General features: G+C 35.1%; 1 non-coding gene across 1 annotated transcript; it reads right to left on the bottom strand.

The window, feature by feature from the left end:
• Positions 1-14,805: 14,805 nt before the first annotated feature.
• Positions 14,806-14,912, bottom strand: LOC141662576 (small nucleolar RNA R71). Its single transcript, XR_012550684.1, has one exon. It is a non-coding gene; the product is annotated as a small nucleolar RNA R71 (small nucleolar RNA).
• Between the last annotated feature and the right edge of the window lie 766 nt (positions 14,913-15,678).

The following is a 15,678-nucleotide window of genomic DNA, read 5'->3' on the forward strand; positions in this document are numbered from 1 at the left end:
ATATCTAACCTTGTCTCAACATTTTTCTGAAAATCTTTGTCATGCATAAGATAATCATTTACTAGATATAAGTTGAAAAGATGAAGTTACAAGATACTCCAATATACTTATATCTCTTCCGAATACTACTTAAACTACCACCGTTCAAGTTATAATTAGTTTCAAAAGTTTATCACATAGATGGGACTACAAGATAAGACTTGAATAGATCCAATCTTTGAAATATCATTTGAAAGAAATGAAGTTATGAGATACTTCATTAAGTCCCGATATATATATCCATATATATCTCTCATACATTTCCTGAAAACCTCTGTCATGTAAAGTAAGAACAGAGTTGTAATATCCAATGAATTTGGAAAGAAAAGAATTTTGGCATAAACCCGATATCTTGCTGATCAGGCAAAGATACCCATTAAGTAACCTTTTCTACTGTAGATGGATGAATTTCTCGCCGGTCATCACCCTGGCCGCATTAGGACCTCGCGCTAGACCGTTAACCGGCTACTCACGCGTGGATGGACTGTCACCCAGCCTCTTACACCTTCATAGACCGTACCCCGGCCTATCGCTTATGCCGACTCAATTAGATGGACTTAATTACCGAACGTTGGGCAAGTAATCAAATTGTTTTCTCAAAACAAAAACCTCGTTGCGAATATAAAATACACCACAGAGCCGGATCCCTCAGATTTTTTGAGCGAGTATTCAAGTCCCCTTCGAAAGGAAGATATTAAATTTGAAAATGAGTTTTGGGATCCGCTCTAACTTTTAAAATCATTTTGAAGACTCGAAAACATTTTAAAGAATGTTTAGAGTAATGATGATAAAAAAAATTAAATCAATCCCGATATATTAGGAAATATCTGAATATTATTATTTAAATAATATTCCCATAAGGATAATCTTTATAAAAATATTTGAAGTAGAAGTTTTAAAACTCATACTTGAAATGAATAAAAAATAACAAAAGATATACTTATACGAAAGTACAATCTTTATTGGAATAATCGAAATAAGTTTGCTTATTATTCAAAACTATCGAATATACCTTATTCGATTACTAGTTATAGAAAACTATATATATATATAATATATATATATATATATTATACTCGGGAACATCGACTCCCGGTTTAGAAAATTGTTCACCTTTGGGTCCCCTATACTAAGGGTATATGCAACTACTGCTTATCTTTAGCATAGGTATTATACAACTTATAAGCATTTGAAATGATAATAGAATATCAAGATTACAAAACCGGCATGCATATAAATATCATATCACATGCTCCAATATATCGCAAGACTTTGCTAATAATAACCATGCACTTATCTCAAGATAATGCATCAATATATTACATCACAACAACAGTATAACAGGTAGAAAACTTGCCTGAGTGTTCCGGGATAGACTTAGCTTAGACTGGGTCCGGTAACCTATGAACAACAACATAATCCGGAATTAGACCACGGTCGCTTAAGAAACTAGTCAAAACTCACTCATACCCTAACGGTCGCTTACGGTCGCTTATACACTTAACGATTTGCATTAATCGCTTGCGTACCCTCATCTCCACCAATTTTAATAAATTAACCGTTACGAATTTTAAGGCGACTCTTTCGCGAATACTCTACCAAATGTCTAACCACCTTACATAATTGTTTCGTAATCCAATTAGTCTTTTAAGGGCCTTAAACAAGGTTTCAAAATTAAGCGAGGGGTAAAGGTTCGTTCGCGAAACACCATAACTTAAAACGGTCGTTTCTCCTAAACCGTAAATCGGATCTAAGCGAACCACATACCAAAATGAAGCTTACGACATGATCTAGCTAAAAATGGAAAATTTACAGATTGGTCAGTGAGTTATCTGGTCCGAGATTCATGTACAACAGTCTAAGAAAAACGGGCATTACGACGACTATGTTTACGAGTTTTCCAAGTTTCTCACTACACCAAAACCTCACCAAACAACCCACAATTATTAACATATCAAAACCTCAACTAAATAATACTATACCAGTCCTTATTCTCCAGATTCTTCATCTCAACCAACCACAATCAAGTTCTATTAACTATAACAAGATTCATTCACCAAATCACTCCAAATTCAAATCAAACTACTAATAATCAAAGATCATGCTTCCCATTTAGAAAACCAACCATCAAACTCACTAATAATAAAATTAAAGGCTATGGTTTGAATTTTATACCTTCCTTGAGAGGTGTTAAGTTTCTAGGAATCCTTAGGGAGCCTCCTACAAGCTTGATCTTTCCAAAGAAATCAAGAACACAAAGTTAGGCTTTGAAGTTTCTAAAAGTATGATTGAAAGAACTGTAAAAATGAGGGTCTTACCATACTTATTTGGACGAGACTTGTGAAGAGGAGTTATAGGCCATCTCAATACCTTTCCAACGAGCTATATAACACAATATTTGAGTGAGTATTGAAGGAGATATGATAGTTTGAAGTTGTTGGGTTTGTTTTGGCCGAGAGCTTTGAAGCTTGAAATGGGGGAGAGAAGATGAATGGTGCTTGGTTGATTTTTTGGAAAGTGAAATGAATTTACTTGGTTGTAAATCAACCTTGCAAAATGTCTTGCTTTTGCTTTTTGATTACATCATTGCTTGCATCATCAATATGCCACATGTCCACTTCTTGTGGTGTAAGGGTGTCTTAACCTTTAACCACATGTTTTAGCTTCTTTTGGAAGCTTCCTACCCATTCTACTTTTATGTGCTTTCCCCTTGGTCATTTATTTGTTTTACGGTTCGCTTAACTCTCGTGCTCATTGATCGTTTGAAGGATCATATCCGGGATCTCATTACTTGGGTTCCCCTAAACCTTTTATAATCTTTTATATTCCTTTATGATCCTCTCTTATAATCCTTGAATTTAAATCCTTCTAATCATGTTACCTTATATTCAATTCTTTCGGTATCTGGTGGATTTTCGGGAAAAATCAAAGTGTTCGAATTTGGATTCTGACGATCTTTACATACACTTATATACCCTATGGAGTAGTAATAAGATCTCAAAATATCAATAAAAGAATTCCTACATAGTGTGACATGAAAAATTTCTTAATCAGCATAATCAACAAAATCACTATTCATAAGGGTTACAAAAAGTCCAAAATTTTTGGGGTTATTACACCTCATATGCCAAAGTTTTGATACAGAAATTGGAGAAACAGTAGTTACATTTGAAGAAAATGAAGGACTGATAACTGGGGAAGCAACAGGATCAACAATGCTTACAGAAAATGAAGGAGAATGAGTGAAGTAGTAAAGTCCTTGAAATTGATTACCAGTAGCTAGCACTTTCTGATGCTTCTGGTCCTGAAAAATACATTTATTTTCCAGAAAAGAAACAACACAAGCATGATCTTGTGTTAGTTTAAAAAATAGATAGCAAATTTCTATGAAAATCAGGAACAAATAATACATCCTTAAGTATGATTGAAGGAGTTAAAAACACTGTTCCTATTTGTGTGACAGAGATTATGTGTTTATTTGGAAGAGCAATATGATAAGGCTGTGATACGAATTTAATATTTGTCAAAAGATTTCTATTAGAACACATGTGGCTTGAAGCTCCAGTATCAACAATCCATAAGTGTGTGGAATGTTGGAATGAATATGTATGAAAACTGTATACCATACCTGCCATGGTATTGACATGATCCTCATGAGAAGAGTAATTCTGCTTATTTATCATGAGCATCATCATCTGATTCATTTGTGTCATTTGACTCTGCAATTGCTCAATACTTGGAGAGTTTACAGATTATGACCTCCCAGAAGCTGAAATGGGAGTCTGTAAAATACCCTGCATTGATGGATGTCCAGAAAAACTCTGTGGATAAGCTGGGCTGGAAACATTTAAAGCTTGAGGTAACTGCCTGAAACCAGAGGCAATAGTAGAAGTAGTGGTAGATGTATTATGATTCTGAAATTTCCCTTTTCCTTTCTTCTTTTCTGGATACCCAATGAGTTTAAACATTGTTCCTTGAGATGTCATTCCTTATGATAATAAGAACACTTCAATCCATATTTAGAAATACCAAAGGATTTATTGAAACTTCCAGATGGATTGACAGATTTTTGTGCATTACTATTAAAATCAGATACTGAACCCAAGAAAACACTAGGAACATGACTACCTTGCCTCTGCTTTTCATCCTGTTTTATGAGAGAAAAAGCCTGAGACAAACTTTGAAAAGGAGATATCATTAACACTTGACCTCTGGCCACAACATAACTATCATTCAATCCCATAAGAAACTGAAGTAGTTTCTTTCTTTGTTCCCTTTCTTCTTGTAGCTTTGCAAAACCTCAAGTACATCCACATTTTCAAGCATTTACTAGTTCTAAAGCTGAATATTCATCCCATAAATTCTTCAATTTGTGATAAACCCTATGACCATTCACACTGGAAAATTATCCATGAAGCTCTTCCCACATTTCTTGAGCTGAAGTAACAAAATACATTCCATTGCTTATCTCATCTGATACAGTGTTTAAAATCCAACTAATCACCATGTCATTAACTCTGTCCCATTGTGATTTCAGAGGTGAGTTTTCTTCAGGCTTAGGATATGTACCACTAACTAATCCAAGATTGTTCTTGGCAGATAAAGCAATAGTAATAGATCTCTTCCAAGGTCCAAAGTTCTCTGTTCCAGTTAGTTTCTTGGAAATAAGAACTAGGCCTGGATGATCAATGTTTTGCAAATATAGAGGATGTAGATTAGATTATATAGAAACTTCTTCTTCAAATGGTGGTGGTGGTGTTTGATTACTACTGCTACCATTATTACCAGTCACAACATTTGCAAAAGACATCTGAGGTCGAATTGTAGGTCTAACTGTACTATTGTAACCTATCATGGTGCATCAGCAAAATCAAAGCAATCCTATTCGATTTAATCAGACAAACACTTTGTAAGCGTTGAATTGACACATCTTATCATATCACAAACAACAGATTTCAACTAGAAATCAAGAAATTCTACTAAAATATCACCAAATAACGATGGAAAAAGTGATTTGATCGATTAAACCTGTCTCTGAGATCGTGATTTGATCGAAAATCAAGTAACAATTGTTGGGTCCCGAATTATCGTAGAAGGGGGGGGGGTTGAATACGATAATCACTAAATTAAAAATTCTTTCGAATCTTTAGCGGATAAAATACTTAGTGCTCAGTTAGTGGTTTCGTGTTCTTGAGAGGAATAGTGTTTGGAACGATAAAAACAAGGTACACAAGATATTCGGGGAAATATATATTCGTATATAAATCCTCGAGGGGTGTTGCTACACTCCGGTAAATAAATTAACCGGCTACAATCTAAGAACAACAAAGTTCCTAGCTTCTACAAATATTTATAAATCAAATCCTATACAATAATCTAGCTTTTTTTTGTCTAAGGATTTAATTACCGGGTAACGATTATAATGCCCTTATGAATATATAAGAGTTAAATCGGGCATTATAACGTTACTCCGATGAGAAGTTAAACGGATAAACAAGAAGTTTGAGCTTCTCTATAAATCAATACTGCCATTTTCACTTCTCTTTTGGGAGAGAAGATGAACATAATTGAATCCCAAAAAAAATGAATGGCTCTATTTTCTTCTGCTGCAAAGTGTAGACTTTATCCAATAAAATGTGTGGCTGAGGAGAGAAGTTTTCTGTGGCGATCAAGTACAACTTCTATGTGGCGACAATGTTAGTAAAACAAAACTACACAGCCTGCTTATGGCGACCAGGGGGGATACATTTCCTGTGGCGACAGCATATACACTTGGTTTACTATACCTTTTATAAACCACAGACAAACAATTTTCTTATACACGTTTGTTTATTAGTTTATTTCTATTTTGCTTTTTTTTTTCTTTTCTTTTTTCTTTTCTTTTCTTTTCTTTTTTTTTCTTTTTCTTTTTAAGTTTAAATTGTAACTAAATTAATTTATAAAATAAACTTAAATATAACTTATATAAGTAAACTAATTTAGATTTATAAAATAAACTTATTTAAAGTTTATAAGATAAATCAATTTAAGTTTATTAAATAAATTATATTAAAGTCCTTTAAATAAATTTATTTAATTAACCAATTAAACTTTGAGCTTCGTCAGTCCCCTGAGCTGTTTAGCTGTATACCCCGCACACCACTTATCGTACTTTAACATATAAATGTTTAATCCAAGTACGTTCCTCAACTTAACAATTCTTCTATAAATAATACCCAGATTCCTTTCACGAGCTGTTGACGCCTAGTGCAACTGGTCTGGTTTACAGACGACTAACCCCGATTCAGGTCTTCGTATTATGGCCTTGATTAAATTGTTAAGCTTGCCTCAACTTTATCGCTTCAGACACTGATTGTTAATAAACAACTGTACTTTCACCGGAATCCTTTATGGTACTTTAGACAACGTCTTCATTAACCTCTGTCTATACCCTGTCTTCAATTCTTCAGATTCCTATGCTTCGAACACTGTCTATCTTCAGTCAATGCCAATAGACTGAAATCTTCCGGTAGCACTTGTATACTGAATCTTCAACATTTCTGAAATCCTGAAAGTCTTTAACCTTTGTTCTTCACTGAGGCATGATCATATTAATGAACTTCTTTCAGTGACTTGTAGAAAGAATTTAGGCCTTCTTCTAATCTTCTGATTCTTTGTATTTTCCTTGTCTTCATTCTTCCTGATTTCTTGTGTAGATGTAGTATTATTGACCTGTCTTGTTCTAGTGTTGTTATCGTGTTGAGTTATCACGTAACTCTTCATACAGCTACACAATCTCACCAACAATCTCCCCCTATTAGATTGTTAATCCTAATAAACAAATTAAATAGAGAGGATAACTCAACTAACAACTAGAAAAAGTAATGTACCAGGACTTGTAAATAATGCTACTGGTAATCTGGATCAAATACTGCATTTCCAGATTTCTTGAGTAACTAAAATGAAAGATGCTTGTTCCTTTAGCACTGAACTGATCTTCAAGTAGTTTCATTTTCATTTCCTTGGTTTTTCAAATCTCTGCCAGATAATACTTCTCAGTCTTGAAATAATCATCATCAACTTCTTTTGTACAACCACATTTCTTATTGAGAAGCTCATATCTCTCTAGCTTCTACCCCTATGAGAATCAACTGCTTAAAGGAGATCACCTTCGTCTACCACCTCTCCCGTACAATAGGATCCGCATATAAGAACTAATGGTACTCCCCTTTTGGAAAAGAGCTTCTTCCCTTATGAAGAATAGTGATGAACCAAGCCACTTCTTCTGATCACTAGGAAATCACCTTGTGTTTATCACCTCTCCCGTACAATAGGATTTGTAGTTACAAACAATAATGGTGTGGTGTAGTTTACATATGCTTTACCTTTTTCCTCCTCCCTGCTATTTCTCCCCTTAGTTGAGGAATCCTCCAAACTATTATATAAGCTTTTATCTCCCCCTTAGAGAAGGAATTTATGTTGTCATCTGAAGGAGTTCTCATATTTCACTTGGTTGGAAAAGAAATAACAAGTCATAGTCTGATCAACCATGTCCCTTTAAATGCTTTAAGTATGACTTCACTGTTGATCATCATGTTCACCAATCTTCCCAAGTCCTTATACCTCCCAAATGTAAGATCACCAATTGTTACCAATTGTTAGATCCCACTGGTTAGGTCTCGAAGTACTCTAATCCAATCTGTAAATGTTAGGTCCCTAAGAGTTAGGTTCCAATCATAAACAGATTCGAGACCCGAAGTATCAAGAACCAGTGTTTAGGGATAGGGAATGGGATATGGCGGTTCTCTTTCTTCCTCACTGTGAGTGTGTGATTCTATTTCATGTACCTCACAAGGGTTTCACTCTTCTCTCCACTCGTGTTTACACTCATTCTCACAAGTGTATCACTCCTCTCATAGCTCTAAAATCCAGCTGTACCTGCAAGGAAAATCACCTTAGCCATCCTTAAGGAGGTCACAGGTGGTGCAATGGGAGTTCGCAAATCCCCATCCTTATTAGACTCGTCAGATGAATCTGAGTCATAATCTACAAGTTGCTAGTTTCCCTTTTGGGGTTCCAGATTTAAACTCTGGGACGGAAAATAATGATCCAAAGAATTTAGCATAAAGATCAAAGTTCCCTTCTAATGTTTATGAAGACATTTCCTTGTGACTTATCAAGTAATATATGAATCATTGTCAACAAGTTGCCGATCTGCACCTATGTCAGATCCACTATCCGTAGATACATCCAGGGGATTTAAGCCTGGGGAGGTAGACACTGACCACTGACATATGGCTATTGGATCAGTATCCTCTCCTAACACCTGTAAAGGCAATTGGTCCATTAAAGAACCTTGATCAATCGAATCTGACCGTAAAATGGTCGAAACTCTTGTTTCCGTCAACTCATCCTTTATGTGTGTAACATTTCCTTGTGCGTCAAGAATTGTTTATGTTTGAGGTGGTGACACTACATCGGATACCCTGACCGACATGAAAATTTCAATAGACGCATCATGTTGAGAGGATGAATCTAGTAACTGTTTTGTGCCTTTTCAGCCATTACATCTTTTTGAGAAGATGTATGGGGGCTAGCAGTTGTCTCAGTTTCGATATATCTCAACTTTGTAGGAGACAAAGCTGCTGGTTTGACTTCAGAACCTTCCTTATGTGGTGCACTAAGGCACTTTCTCCCTCACGCTCATTCATACTTCATTTTAGTGGTAAGAGTGTGTTGGTTGGTTCTGTTTATGTGTTTATCTTTACAGTCCGGGATAAAAGTTGTGGGTTTTAAACCTCATGACTATCAAATGAAAGAATTCCATTGGAGGCTGAACCTGCATACAGAGCATATGGCAATATAGAGATAAAATGCACTTAAGATCTATAAAGAATGAAAATTATGCATTTAATCTTTTGAGAGAAATGATGTACAATAGTGATTTTAAAAGATTTTAATGAAATAAGCAATCACCACTTTAGAAAGAAGTTTGATTTTCTCCTAAAACTGTTCGAGTGCACAAATCTGTTTTTATGCCTAAAAAGATAAATAATTTGATAAGACACAGACTGATGACCTAGCAGTATTAAGAAGAGAAAGAAAGATTTTGTCTTTTAATATGAATGAGTTTTTGTAAAAACATTGATCACTTAGGGTAAAGTCTAAGCAATTCTCATTCATGTCAAAAGCTCCATAATCTATCTTTGTAAGATTATGATCAACAAAATTGTTTATTGATAAATAACCTTAATAAGACTGACTATGCTGCTGATTTCAAATTATAGTCAATCTTTCAGATATAGCAACTCATATAAATTCACTAGAACTCAAAATGTCACAATTATCTGCAACAAAATATTAACAATATATCATTGTCTGATACTTTTCAAGTACTTTAGATACCAATAATTATGTTGCATCATATTTTATATATTAAAATAAGATATCAATGAATTAAATACCAATTATCTATCAAAAAGACATCAACATTCAATTTCATATTCTATACAATTGTTAACTCCTAACAACTATAATATCTTAGACAATATTGGTTCGATAAATAAAGCAACATTAACCAACATTGACTTGTTTGCAATCTTAGAAAAATATTCTAAGTTCCATATACTTTGATCCATTGAGTATTGCATCTATTATCAAAGTGTTTAGGAATTTGCAAATAAGTATAAAAACTATTCTAACTTGACAACATATGGTTAATTCTAATAAAGCAATTAAACATTTTAACTATAGTTGTACTTAAGAAAAATTTCTACACTTTCTATATTAGTATAAGTGACTGAAGATAAGCATTGATTACTTAGAGGAGTTCTAAGTAATGTCACAAATACTAATACTTCACAATTAGTTCATAGTTTAACTCTTAACTAAATATCATTAACTGATATATGTCAAGAAATTAGCATACAACTAATCATGATACTATCATGATTTTGATTTCAGTGAATTCTTGAGATGTAAAAATTGCTAAATTCACTAAAACCGAAATCTCATAATTGACTTATAACACACAAGTTACAATCAATATACTAGATATCAATTATTGACAAATTAAGTTATAATCAATCATGCTGCTTATCTATTTTAAGTTAGTTTGAATTATGGAGCAAATAAAATCATTGAATTGCTTCAATTTCAATAATCCAAACTACCCAAAATAAATACTAAATAAATAAATACTAAATATCTATGAGTTAGATACTAGCACTTAATATTTATAATTATCCTTGAGTAAGCACCAATAGGATATATGACTTATATACATGGCAATCACTCTTTGGATAAAATATTGAGAGTTTTATACACATAACTTAGAAAATACGTCAACTTTCAATATTAGTGATTTTAGAAATAAGCATTGATTAATTAGAACAACAATTCTTAATAATATCACTAATACTAAAATTACCACAATTATTCGTACATGATACAAATAACTATGCTGCATATTATTTTAATATAATTTAAATTATGAGACTAATATAGAATGGAATTGTCTATAGTCATTTTTAGATATATTTATGATGTCATGTCTAATATGTTGTGTTTAGTTTCAGAACTTAATATTAGAACTTACTGAAGTCAGAACTTATATCAGAACTTAAGGCTGTCAGGATTTATATCGGGACTTAAGTGTGGATACTTCAGATAAGGAATGCAGCTGATTTACAGGAAAGGATCATGACTAAAATAATAGAAGATATGCATGAAGAGTTGGACAACTAGAATACTTGTAGAAGATAATATCTGATTGATATATTTTAGGAGACGTAATTATATTCCATATCAATTAGAAGATATCTTGTAACTGTGTACTATATAAACACAGCTTAGGGTTTATACTATAGGTGTTATCATTCACGAGAAAGATTATACATTGTAACCTAGCAGCTCTTAGTGATATTGTTCATCATTGAGAGAGAACAACTGTTCTATTGTAACAGAGTTTATTATATTGAATATACTTGATTACTGTTACATACTTGTGTTCGAAATCGATTTGATTGTATAAACACTATATTCAACCCCCTTCTATAATGTTGTGTGACCTAACAAGTGGTATCAGAGCCTCTCTGTTGATTTACAAACAGTGAGATCCAGTTTACAATCATGTTTGAAGAAACACAAACTCCACCAAAGCCCACCAAAACTCAAGATACTCAAAATAATCAAACTCACAGTCGATATGATTGTATTAGGGTTCCCATACTGAGAGCATCTGAGTATATGGAAGGTAAAGATGGATATGTTTCTGGAAGCCACAGATCCAAGATACCTTGATAGAATTAATGATGGACCATATAAGCCTACCAAGCTTTCTGTTGCAGTTGCTGATCAACCAGCAAAGATGATACCAAAGGAGAAAAGTGAGTACACAGCTGAAGATATCTCATCTATTGCCAAGGATGCAAGGGTAAGACATCTGCTTCATAGTGTAATTGACAATGTCATGTCAAACAGGGTAATTGGATGCAAGACTGCAAAGGAGATATGGGATGCTTTGGAGATAAGATGCCAGGGAACTGATATAATTAAGAAGAATAGGAAGACTATACTCACTCAAGAATATGAACACTTTGACTCAAAAGCTAATGAGTCATTAACTGATTTATATGACAGGTTTGCCAAACTCTTGAATGATCTGTCACTGGTGGATAAGGAATATGATCTTGAAGATTCAAATCTAAAATTCCTTTTAACTCTTCCTAAAAATTGGGATTTGAAGTCTACTACCATAAGAGACAACTATGACCTTGTTGAAACTACTCTTGATGAAATTTATGGTATGCTCAAGACTCATGAACTTGAGATGGATCAAAGGAGCAAAAGGCGTGGAAGAAAGTCAAAGACAGCTGCTCTTAAAGCTGAGGAGGAATCTCCTAAAGTGGTTGTCTCAAAGAGGGGCAAATGAAAGGCTCTCATCATACAGTCTGATTCAGAGTCATCATATTCTGATGATGATGATTCAGAATCTGAAAATTTATCTGAAGTTGATGTTGATGCAGAGATGATGCAACTATGTGCTCTTATGGTGAAGGGTATCACAAAGATTGCCTACAAGAAATTCAGAAAAGGCAAGAAGTTTTCTAGGAAAGGTGGAAGTTCTGAAAATAAAGGGTTCAGAAAGTCTGAAGGCAAAGGAGGAAAGTCTGACAGAGGAGACAACTCAAATGTCAAATGCTACAATTGTGGTGAAAGAGGCCACATCTCTCCAGACTGCAAGAGAGGAAAAAATGATAAAGGACAGGCACTTATCACAAAGAAGAAAAACTGGGCAGACACTTCAGATTCTGAAGATTAGGTGAACTATGCATTGATGGCAAATGCTGATAGCAGTTCTGATGCTGCTGAATTGAAGGTACCTCAATCAACTCTTGCTTTTCATACTGATGATATTTATGAGATAAGATTATATCTGAAAACCATGTTCATTAGTTTTAGAGATCAGAATTTAACAAATAAAAGATTAACATCTGAAAGTCTTGCTCTTAAAAACAGAAATGACTACTTAGAAAAAGAGTTAGTTATGTTCCGTCAAACTCAGAAAGAAAGAGACGAGGCTTTGTATGTTAGAGATGAAGTGCTAAAATTGAATAAATTTCTTAAATCTGAACTGGAAAAGGAAAAGGATATAATTGATAAGTGGCATTTTATACCACTTAGAACGTCTTAAAATGGCTTAAATTGGTGTCTTGAAATCAAGTATTTTGTGTATTTGATGCGTTTTTCTAGTGTTTATGCATTTCAGGGTATTATTTGCATTTCGGAGGAGGAATCATCAAGAATAAGCCTTGGCATGTGTTCACCATTGCGAGAGGAAAAGAACGGGCAGATTACGGCGAAGAAACGGAGCAAACCTGGAATTTTTCCAGAAGGGTCCTGCGCGCCCGCGCAGCAATGCTGAACGGCCGCGCAGCAGCCTTGCGCGCCCGCGCAGAAATGCTGAGCGGCCGCGCAGGGTCGGGGGAAAAAGATATATTATTTTAGACTTCTACTTCTGTTTGGCTTCCAACTTCTATATAATCTGAGTTTTATGGGACTATTATATAGGTAGATTTGAGACGTTTTCAGAGAGTATTAAGAGGAGATTATGTTTTAGATTGTGTTTTGCAAGAAGCGAAGGAGATAAGGAAGAAGACCGATTTAGCACACAGCAACGAAGAAGAAGCATATAATCTTGTGATTCTTTTTTCGTTGTAACGTTGGATGCTAGTTTTCTTGCTTTGACTTATTTACTCTTGTGACGTACTCTGTTTTAATATAATCAGTCTAGTTATTGTTTTCTTGTGTTTGTTTATTATGATTTCATATGAACCCATGATAGCGATAAGTTCTATTATGGGCTAATCGTGATCATGGGGTCGCAACGGATTTATTATGGAATTCTTTAGTTAATTGTTTAATACTTTAGTATGTGATGATTGCATGATATCTAGTATTGGTTGTGCGTATTCGTCTTATGTGCGTCGCGAACATATAAGATAGGGTGTTAATCTCTTGTGAAGCGACGGTGGATCTTGAGATTTAGAACTTGCCATGCTAGCATAGGTTCATGTACGTTGTGCATGATTAGTGGGTAACTCTAACAGTTTTATTTGCCCTATGTAATCAAAAAGGAATAACTTGTGCTTAAATCGTTGTGTTGTCAATTTATGTAGACATATAGGAACTCAACATAATTGATGACTATTCAACTTCTATCTTAATTGTGGATGTTTGGTAGAATGGTATTAGTACAATGAAAGTTGGCTTTTATCAGTTTCGTGTTATTCGATTAATATCATCACTGTCACATGTTAAAGGTAATAACAATGGTTATAGAAGGAAGTAATAATGAAGTTGTGATCTCATGAGTGTTTTATTATTGATAAATTGAAGTGTTAGTTAAGTGGTTAATTAAGTAGTTAATTATAGTTAATATTTAATCAACAATTTTAAGTGTTATTATCTTAACATTGAGAAGTAGTCATACATTGGTGAGTGAGTTAAATTAGACAATAAATTAGTCTGAGTCTCTGAGGGAACGAACTAGAAAGTATTCTATATTACTTGTGAACGCGTATACTTGCGTGAATATTAGTGCATGATTTCGCCCTAACAAGTTTTTGGCGCCGCTGCCGGGGACTCAGCGTATTTGTTTAGTTTATGTACTTACCATCATTGGTCATTAGGACTCAGTGATTAGGACGTAGTAGTTAATTACTCTTTTCGGTTGTGTTTCAGGTACTTTAGCAAGCGTTTATGCAAACTCGTTCTCGTGCTCGCAAGAGGACCTTAGATACAGCTGAGGAGAAAGACGAAGTTCTTGATACACCGGAGAAGTTAGATTTTGAGGATTCGGATTCAGGAACTGAGCAGAAAGAACCAGTAAACATGGGAGATCGTATTGTTCAAGCTGATCCAGCTCTTATGGATTTTTCTCGGCCTAAAATTGATGACATTCAGTCAAGCATCCTTCATCCGGCTATTCAAGCTAACACCTTTGAAATCAAGCCGGGCACTATTCAGATGGTGCAGAATTCTGTTTCTTTTGGAGGAGCGGCAACTGAAGACCCCAACATGCACATAAGGAATTTTGTCGAGATCTGCAGCACTTTTAAGTATAATGGCGTGACTGATGAGGCTATCAAGTTGAGGCTTTTCCCATTCTCACTGAGGGATAAAGCTAAAGACTGGTTACATTTTGAACCAGCTGGGTCAATCACTACATGGCAAGATCTTGCGCAAAAGTTTCTGGTGAAGTTTTATCCAATGGCAAAGACTGCTGCTATGAGGAGTGCTCTTACTCAGTTTGCGCAGCAACCTACAGAATCTATGTGCGAGGCTTGGGAACGCTACAAGGAAATGTTGAGAAAATGTCCACATCATGGAATGCCGGATTGGATGGTAATCACTGGTTTTTATAATGGTTTGGGGGCCCAATCTCGGCCCATGCTCGATGCAGCAGCTGGAGGCGCCTTATGGGCTAAAAGCTATACTGAGGCGTACAATCTTATCGAAATGATGGCTGCAAATGAGCATCAGAACCCAACTCAGAGGATGACATCAGGCAAGGTAGCAGGTATTCTGGAAGTTGATGCAGCCACCGCTATTGCAGCCCAGCTCCAAGCGCTATCAATGAAGGTTGATTCTTTGGCTACGTATGGAGTTAATCAAATAGCTATGATTTATGAGCTTTGTGCAGGTTCTCATGCTACGGATCAGTGTTCTCTTGTCAACGAATCTGTTCAGTATGTGAATAATTATCAGCGACAACAGCAGCCTGTGCCAGCGACCTATCATCCTAACAACAGAAATCATCCAAATTTCAGCTGGGGGAATAATCAGAATGCTATTCAGCCACCATATCAGCAAGGAGTGAGTAAACAGTTTAACCCACCTGGATTCCAGCAACCACAACAGTATGCTACAAGGCAATCATATCCTCAACAGGGAAGTGCAGCTACACCTATTAGTGCTGATTTTGAGGAACTTAAGCTGTTGTGCAAGAGTCAGGCGGTTTCTATCAAGACCTTGGAAAATCAAATCGGTCAATTAGCCAATGCAGTGCTCAATCGTCAACCTGGCACTCTTCCCAGTGACACGGAAGTACCAGGCAGGAAGGAAGCTAAAGAGCAAGTCAAGGCTATTACCTTAAGG

This window comes from Apium graveolens, chromosome 5 (assembly GCF_009905375.1).
Source record: "Apium graveolens cultivar Ventura chromosome 5, ASM990537v1, whole genome shotgun sequence".
Taxonomy (NCBI): domain Eukaryota; kingdom Viridiplantae; phylum Streptophyta; class Magnoliopsida; order Apiales; family Apiaceae; genus Apium; species Apium graveolens.